Source organism: Budorcas taxicolor, chromosome 17 (assembly GCF_023091745.1).
Source record: "Budorcas taxicolor isolate Tak-1 chromosome 17, Takin1.1, whole genome shotgun sequence".
Classification (NCBI taxonomy): Eukaryota; Metazoa; Chordata; class Mammalia; order Artiodactyla; family Bovidae; genus Budorcas; species Budorcas taxicolor.
In genome coordinates this window covers 40,530,386-40,537,309 of record NC_068926.1, presented here as the reverse complement: position 1 = coordinate 40,537,309, position 6,924 = coordinate 40,530,386, and the positions used below count along the sequence as shown (strand labels likewise).

Below are 6,924 nucleotides of genomic sequence, written 5' to 3'. Positions count from 1 at the left end.
GGCTGTGGTTCACGATGCAGCTGAGGGTTGGTTGCAGCAAGGTTATGGGAGAAATTCTGAGCTGCTGGAAACAGATAGCCTCTTTCAGGGGTACTGTCACTGAGTCCGCCCTGTCTTCCTGTGTGGTTGTTCAAGTATCCTTAGGAAAAGGGTCCTTATGGGGAGCGTTTACAGGATAGATGGTCCTTGGTTTGGGTCCTAAAAGCTTTTGCTGGATTTGACTCTGTTAGGAGGGGCGGTCTGTGTGGTTGGAGGGACCTAGGAGGTGGAAAAGGACTTGATCCATGGAAGAAACAATGGCTTATGTTCCCTTCAAAGCTAATTAATCATAGATTTCATTTTCTAGCTGTTACACTAATTTGTTCTAGAGTTTATTGTTCCCAAGGGGTTCTGCAGTGAGTTGCTTTGGAAGGCTTAATCGCCTGCAGCTTCCAGGGAATTGGCCCCGTTTGGGAAGGCGACTGACTTTCTTGGATAAAATTATGATTTACCAGATGTCATTGTGGTCACAGTTACTCATCTTTGCTTCATGTTGAATAATGCAGTGCAGTCATCCATGAGCTTAGCCGCCCAGACAGGACAGTGAGTGCTCTTGGGCAGGCATGTAGAAAGTAGGACACCCCATATCCATCTGAGTGGTACAGTAAGCATCCTTAGCCACCTTCCTAGGAGTAGAGTGAGTGTCAGCATCACCATTATTTCCAGCTAAGAAGACAAGCTCACAGAGTCATGTGGCCCAGAGTGATGAAGCCGCAGCTGAACACAGCCCTCTGCCCTGCAGACCTTACCTCGTGAGATGGTCCGGCTGCCATGCCTCCTGGATCCTGGTCCCCAGCTCGTCATGAGGAGCTGACTCAGAGGAACGAGAGGCTGCTGAGTCAGAGCTGACAGCCTTTGTCCAGCTCTCTCCTCATAATTGACTTCTGTCGACTGCCAAGCAGCCCTCTTAGTCGGCAGCTGGTAGAGCTCTCAGAGCACTTGAGGAGGCTTGTGCATGTAAGTTGCCAGCGATCCAATTACGTGAGAAGTGTTTGGTTTTATCTCTGTTACGGTATCGCTGTTTCATCTCTGGCCAACCAAACCAAAGAATCGGCAAGAAGCACTTTCTGTCACTAAGTTAACTCTTTTTAAAAAATGTATTTCTTTATCTGACTGCACTGGGTCTTAATGGCAGCACCTGGGATCTTTAATCTTCCTGTGGCATGTGGGATTTTTGGTTGCGGCCTGAGAACTCTTAGTTGTGGCATGTGAGAGCTAGTTCCCTGACCAGAGATCGAATGCGAGTCCCCTTCATTGGGAGCCCATAGTCACTAAGGTAACTGTTAGCCTAACCTCTAGTAGGTTTCCTTGAATAACTCTCATGACCTTTATTTTGCACTGAATGGATATGTAACCGGCCAAGAATGAGAGGGATGCCGGTAAGAAAGCTGTTGCAATAGTCCTGGCAGACTCGGGGCTTGTGCTCTGAGCAACCCAGCATCTGCTTCAAAGCATCAACAGAAAAGTTCAGCATTATGTTCAGATGGAAGGGAGAGGAACATAGATGCAAGTCATTTCCTAGGTATTTTTTGAAACTTCTTTCTCATGAGTTACACAGTTTGGATAAGAATTGGGCCAGTTTTGACAGGGAGATGGGAGGGAGCCCTGAAAACTTTGTCCCACAGAGCTGGTTTCAGTCAGATAGGTGGAGTGAGCCGCCGTGCTGGACAAGAATTCCTGCAGCTGCCCATATGCCTGGTCACATGCTTTGGGGGGAACGATTCTGAGCCAATGGCCCAACCCCAAGGCTCAGGCCTTTACCTCTTTCCCGACCCTGGGCTGCCAGCACTTTGCTTAGGTCCACACGCCAGTGACAGCCTGACCCGGAATCAGAGTTAAACTTTGCAAGTTGTGTAATCTTCGCTAATAAATGTTTCCAGCTTCTGGAAGTTTACAAAGGAATAGCATGAGGTGGGTGTTGGGAAGTCACAGGGAAAAAGGATTGTAGATTGAGGTCTAAAAAGCTTTTATCTAAATTACTGGTTATCTAGCTGATTCCAGAAATAAAGAAATCATTTCTCAGGGATGAAAAGACAAGCAGTACTCCTTTTGCAGGTGGAGAGCCATCCCGGAGAGCCTTCCGACCTGGCATTAGTGCGCATGGCCTGGCCACCTCTTCTCCTGGTAAAAGCTGGGATATGAAGCAGTTAGAGCCCCAGCCTTGCTATAACCCTCCTCCTCAGAGAAGACTTTTCACTTACTACCTTAGGGGGTCTCCTGGAGTCTCGTCTCTCCTTTCCGTATCTTTATGTTGTCAGCATCTTGTACTTGGTTAGGTACATAGACTTTGAATAGCACTTCTTTTTAAATAAGTGTTATCCTCTTGGGTGGCAGGGGGTGGGAGGGAGTATACTTGTATGTATGCTTGTAGCTGATTCACGTTGTTGTACAGCAGAAACCACAACATTGTAAAGGAATTATCCTCCAATTAAAAATAAATGAAAAAGAAATGAGGAGCAAGGAACATTGGAAACAAGGCAGGGAAACGTTGAACTATTTGCAGGAGATGTTCTATATAATATAGTTATATTCCAGAAGATATATCCAATTGCAAATACCGATCCCAGTCTATTTATGAGAATGAACTGAAAGATTGTTACTGCTGCTAAGTCGCTTCAGTCGTGTCCGACTCTGTGTGACCCCATAGATGGCAGCCCACCAGGCTCCCCCATCCCGGGGATTCTCCAGGCAAGAACACTGGAGTGGGTTGCCATTTCCTTCTCCAATGCATGAAAGTGAAAAGTGAAAGTGAAGTCGCTCAGTCGTGTCCGGCTCAACTATTTGAAAACTTTCATAAGGTAAGAACAGGAGAGGACAATGAAATCTAACCGCACTTGGAACAGAAATGGAAAATGCTTTAGAATAATTCCAAAAAATGTTTAGCAGAAAAATATATCTAGTTCCTTGGGGCATCTTAATATTGTGTAAAAAGCTAAACTATCACTATTGTGAAACAAGTTAATCTATCAATTTAAGACTAACTCAAATAAAATGTTAGTGATTTTGTTAAAAAAATTTCTCATTGTTATGCGTGTTGTATTGCTGCTAGGTACTAAGCTGAGTCTCCAAATAAAGGGAAATTGAGGGGTCTTATTTTTAGTTAGATGTTTTAACAGAGCCTGTAGCTGCAGCTCTCTACTTTTGCTGGTTTGTGTAGATATTAATGATAGCAATCACTGAAGGAAAAACTGTGAGGAACATAGCAGTCTATGTTCAGAACACACAGGGGGCGTGCTTTGCTTTTCCTTCCAGCTGCCTGACATTGTTTGGACTCTGACAATTTCCTTACCATGAAGCCTACAGAATTGTTATAGAACAAAGAAGTCAAGTGATCATTACTGGCTTGGCAGCAAGAATTTAAAAACAAGTCTCTTTACCCATGGTTTGTAAAAATGCATAGCTATTGTCGAAAAGTGAAAAATAGAGAATTTTAAAAGGAAAAGCGTGTTAAGTCCTGCTATGCAGAGACATTCTGATGTTTCTTTCTTGTTCTTTTTTCTACTTCTGGTTTTTGAAAAGCACAGTACTTATCAAAGAGCATACACCATTTTGTATTGTAGCTTTATAGCATAAGAAGTTTTCTGTGTTTCACAGATTTCCTGAAGACATGAGACATGCATTCATTCTTTCAGTTGCTGAGAGCCTTTTAGTGATTGGCTGATTCTTAGCTGTGCTGGGACTTCATTGCTGTGTGTGGGCTTTCTCTAGTTACTGTGAGTGGGGACTGCTCTTCACGCCGGTGTTTGGGCTTCTCGTTGCGGTGGCTTCCGTTGTTGCAGAGCACAGGCTCTATAAAGCAAGGGCTTAGCTGCTCTGTGGCGTGTAGGATCTTCCTGGATCAGGGGTCGAACCCATGTCCCCTGCACTGGCAGGCAGATTCTTACCCACTAAACCACCAGGAAAGTTCTGAGAGCCTTTTCAGTGCCTCAGACTCATTGGAAACGGGATGGGTGGTAACCTGAATCATGATCAGCGCCACACATCACCATGAACTCTCAAGTAACTTTATCTGAATCTGAAAGCTCCATTCTGTCTCAGGTGCGCCCTCATTTTAAATCAAAGCAGTCATGTGGGTCGATTTTATTGTCTGTTTCACCTTACTTTGTACGGATCAAAAAGTCCCTCTGTGTAGGAGTCAGAGCCTCAGCCGGGCATGGTCAGGAGAGCAGGGCAGTTCATGGCAGGCAAGGGGACCCATTAGAGACCCGGCCACCGTGGTGCACGGAACAAACCCCAGCCCCACCGAGGACAGAGTTAGTGAGAAGCTGTATCTGTCGGTAGCCTCTGGTTGACCCTGGAGGAGAGACTTGGACTTGACTGATGAGCCAGTGACATCCAGCTGCCGCACCTCTTGCTCGTCCCCGGTCGGTCCTCAGGTGGGGTGAGTGTTGTGGCTCACCTGTCACTGGCGGGGATGCCTCAAGTCCCAGCCCTGCCTGGACACGCTCCCCACGGTGAGCCTGGTCCCTTGCCCCGCCTGTACTCCGTTCTTCCTGTCTGCTAGAGATCAGTGCCGCCTGCTCCACGACTGACAGAAAGCTGCTAGAGCTGTGCTCGGCACGTGGCGTCGTGAGACTGATCAGCCAGCGAGTCACCCTGTCCCAGCGTCTGTCTGGGCTCTGCTGGCCTTCCTCAGCACAGGCTTGTCCTGTGGGCTTCTGTGGTGTTAGGGTGGGGCTGTGGGCTGACCGCTGTTCTAAGGACGTGCGTAGGCTCAAAGGGCTGAGCGCCGAGGGACGTGGTCTCCATCCTGCATCTGTCCTCAGAGCCTGTTTCCCAAAAGCACACTGCCTCACTCCCTTACCTGAGTCCATGTCCTCTAGCCCAGCAGGCGCCTTCTTTTTTTCAAATTTGATTCTTTAATTAATGTTTTTTATTTAATGAAGAGTAGGTGATTTACTGTGTTGTGAAGGTTTCAGGTGTACAGTGAAGTGATTCAGTTATACATACATATGTATATATTCATCTTCAGATTCTTTTCCTTTATAGATTATTGCAAAATATTGACTAGAGCTCTCTGTGCTATATGAAAGGTTCTTGTTTATTTTATATATCATAGTGTGCTTCTGATTAATCCCAGACTCTTAATCTATCCCTCCCCCATCCCTTTTCCCCTTTGGTAACCATAAGTGTATTTTCTGTATCTGTTAGTCCAACTCTGTTTCACAGAGAAGCTCATTTTTGTCATATTTTAGATTTTACACATACATGATATCATACGGTATTTGTCATTCTCTGACTCACTTCATTTAGTGTGATAATCTCGCGGTCTGTCCGTGTGGCTGCAATTGGCATTATCTCATATTTTATGGTTAAGTAGTATTCCACTGTATATATGTACCATGTCTTCTTCACCCATTTATCTGTTGATGGACATTTAGGTTGTACCATGTCTCAGCTATTGTGAATAGTGCTGTTATATATACTGGGGTGCATGCATCTTTTCAAACTAGAGTTATCTCTAGATATGTGCCCAGGAGTGGGATTGGTGGATCACATGGTGGTTCTATTTTTAGTTTTTTCAGGATCCTCCATATTGTTCTCCATAGTGGCTGCAGCAATTTTTCATTCTCACTAACAGTGTAAGAGGTTTCCTCCTTCTCCACACCCTCTCCAGCATTTGTTATTTGTTGACTTTTTATGATGGCCGTTCTGACCAATGTGAGGTGATAGCTCATGATAATTTTTATTTCCGTTTCTTAATAATTAGCCATATGGAGCGTCTTTTCATGTGCCTGTTGGAGGCCTTTTTAAACAAGTCCGCATTGAATGAGGATGTACAGACGGAAAGGTGTACATGATCTGCCTGCTGTGTGTTCACATGAGCGGTGCTTGGATCAGGAAGCAGAGTTTACCAGCCTTCTGTGACTTTTCTGGTGTCTCCTGCTGGGGACCACCCTTCAAGAAGCCCTGATAGGAAGGCTTGCTCTCGGTCATTCCTGGGCGTGGGAAAGACATCAGGGAGGGAAGGAGTTACCCCATCAGAGGGGGGTCTGTGCTGTGGATCTGGAACCCCGCCCCCTCCTCTCCGTCGATTCTTACTTTCTTTACATCAGGGTAGCATGACGAGGCAGAGGGATACTCACTAAATAAGAGTCATGAGACTGGATTTCTGGGGCAGCTGCAGTAGACCTTCACTTTTTCTCTCTCCGAACCCATCTCTCAGCTGTGGTTTGAGTTGATTTTTTGTTATACACAGTGATCACTGTTTTTTGTCACCTGACGGGCATGCTGTTTAGTGATGTGGAAACGCACCAGTACCCACCTGGAAACTTCCTGACCTTCATTCTCCCAACTCTGAGTCAGGGATGGGGGTGGATCTGTCCTCAGCCGCCACGTCCTATGAGTCAGAGGTGGCCCTGGAGCATCGTGCTGGGAGGACAGGAGGGAGGTCCTGGCCCTGGGCAGAAGGGCTTCAGTGGGGGTCTGGAGTGTCAGGTACCTGCCTCGCATGGGCCACATGGCTCTTCTGCTCTTCTGGGTGGCTCAGTCCTGGGCTGTGAGGGTGGAAGTGGGTACAGCTTACAGACTTGCACCAGGGGCCTCCCTTCTTCACACACAGCCCTGAGTTCATGCCCCCACTCCACTCCCTACTTCCTTCCAGTGGGTGGAGCTTCAGGAGGGCCATGGGAGCCAGCTGGTGACCTCGGATCCTTCTCCCAGTGTGTGAGTGCAGCTGGACCACATGGACAGATGGAGAGCTTGACTGCTAGAAAAGCCCATGATAAGTGGTCTCTTGTGTAGTGCTTACAGCTGATGAGCAGGATGTCTTGTCCAGCGTGGTGCTGGTGTTCAGTCACTGAGTTATTTCTGCCTCTTTACGACCCCATGGACTGCCTTACACCAGGCTTCCCTGTCCTTCGCCATCTCCCAGAGTTTGCTCAA

At 46.8% G+C, this 6,924-nt stretch overlaps 1 protein-coding gene across 1 annotated transcript in view; it reads left to right on the top strand.

Annotated features, from left to right (window-relative positions):
• Positions 1 to 973: 973 nt before the first annotated feature.
• Positions 974 to 6,924, top strand: part of FNIP2 (folliculin interacting protein 2) — a 98,595-nt gene continuing 92,644 nt past the window's right edge. The window contains exon 1 of the mRNA XM_052654497.1: positions 974 to 996. The gene's annotated coding sequence lies outside the window, so the exon portion shown is untranslated. The remainder of the gene's footprint in view (positions 997 to 6,924) is intronic.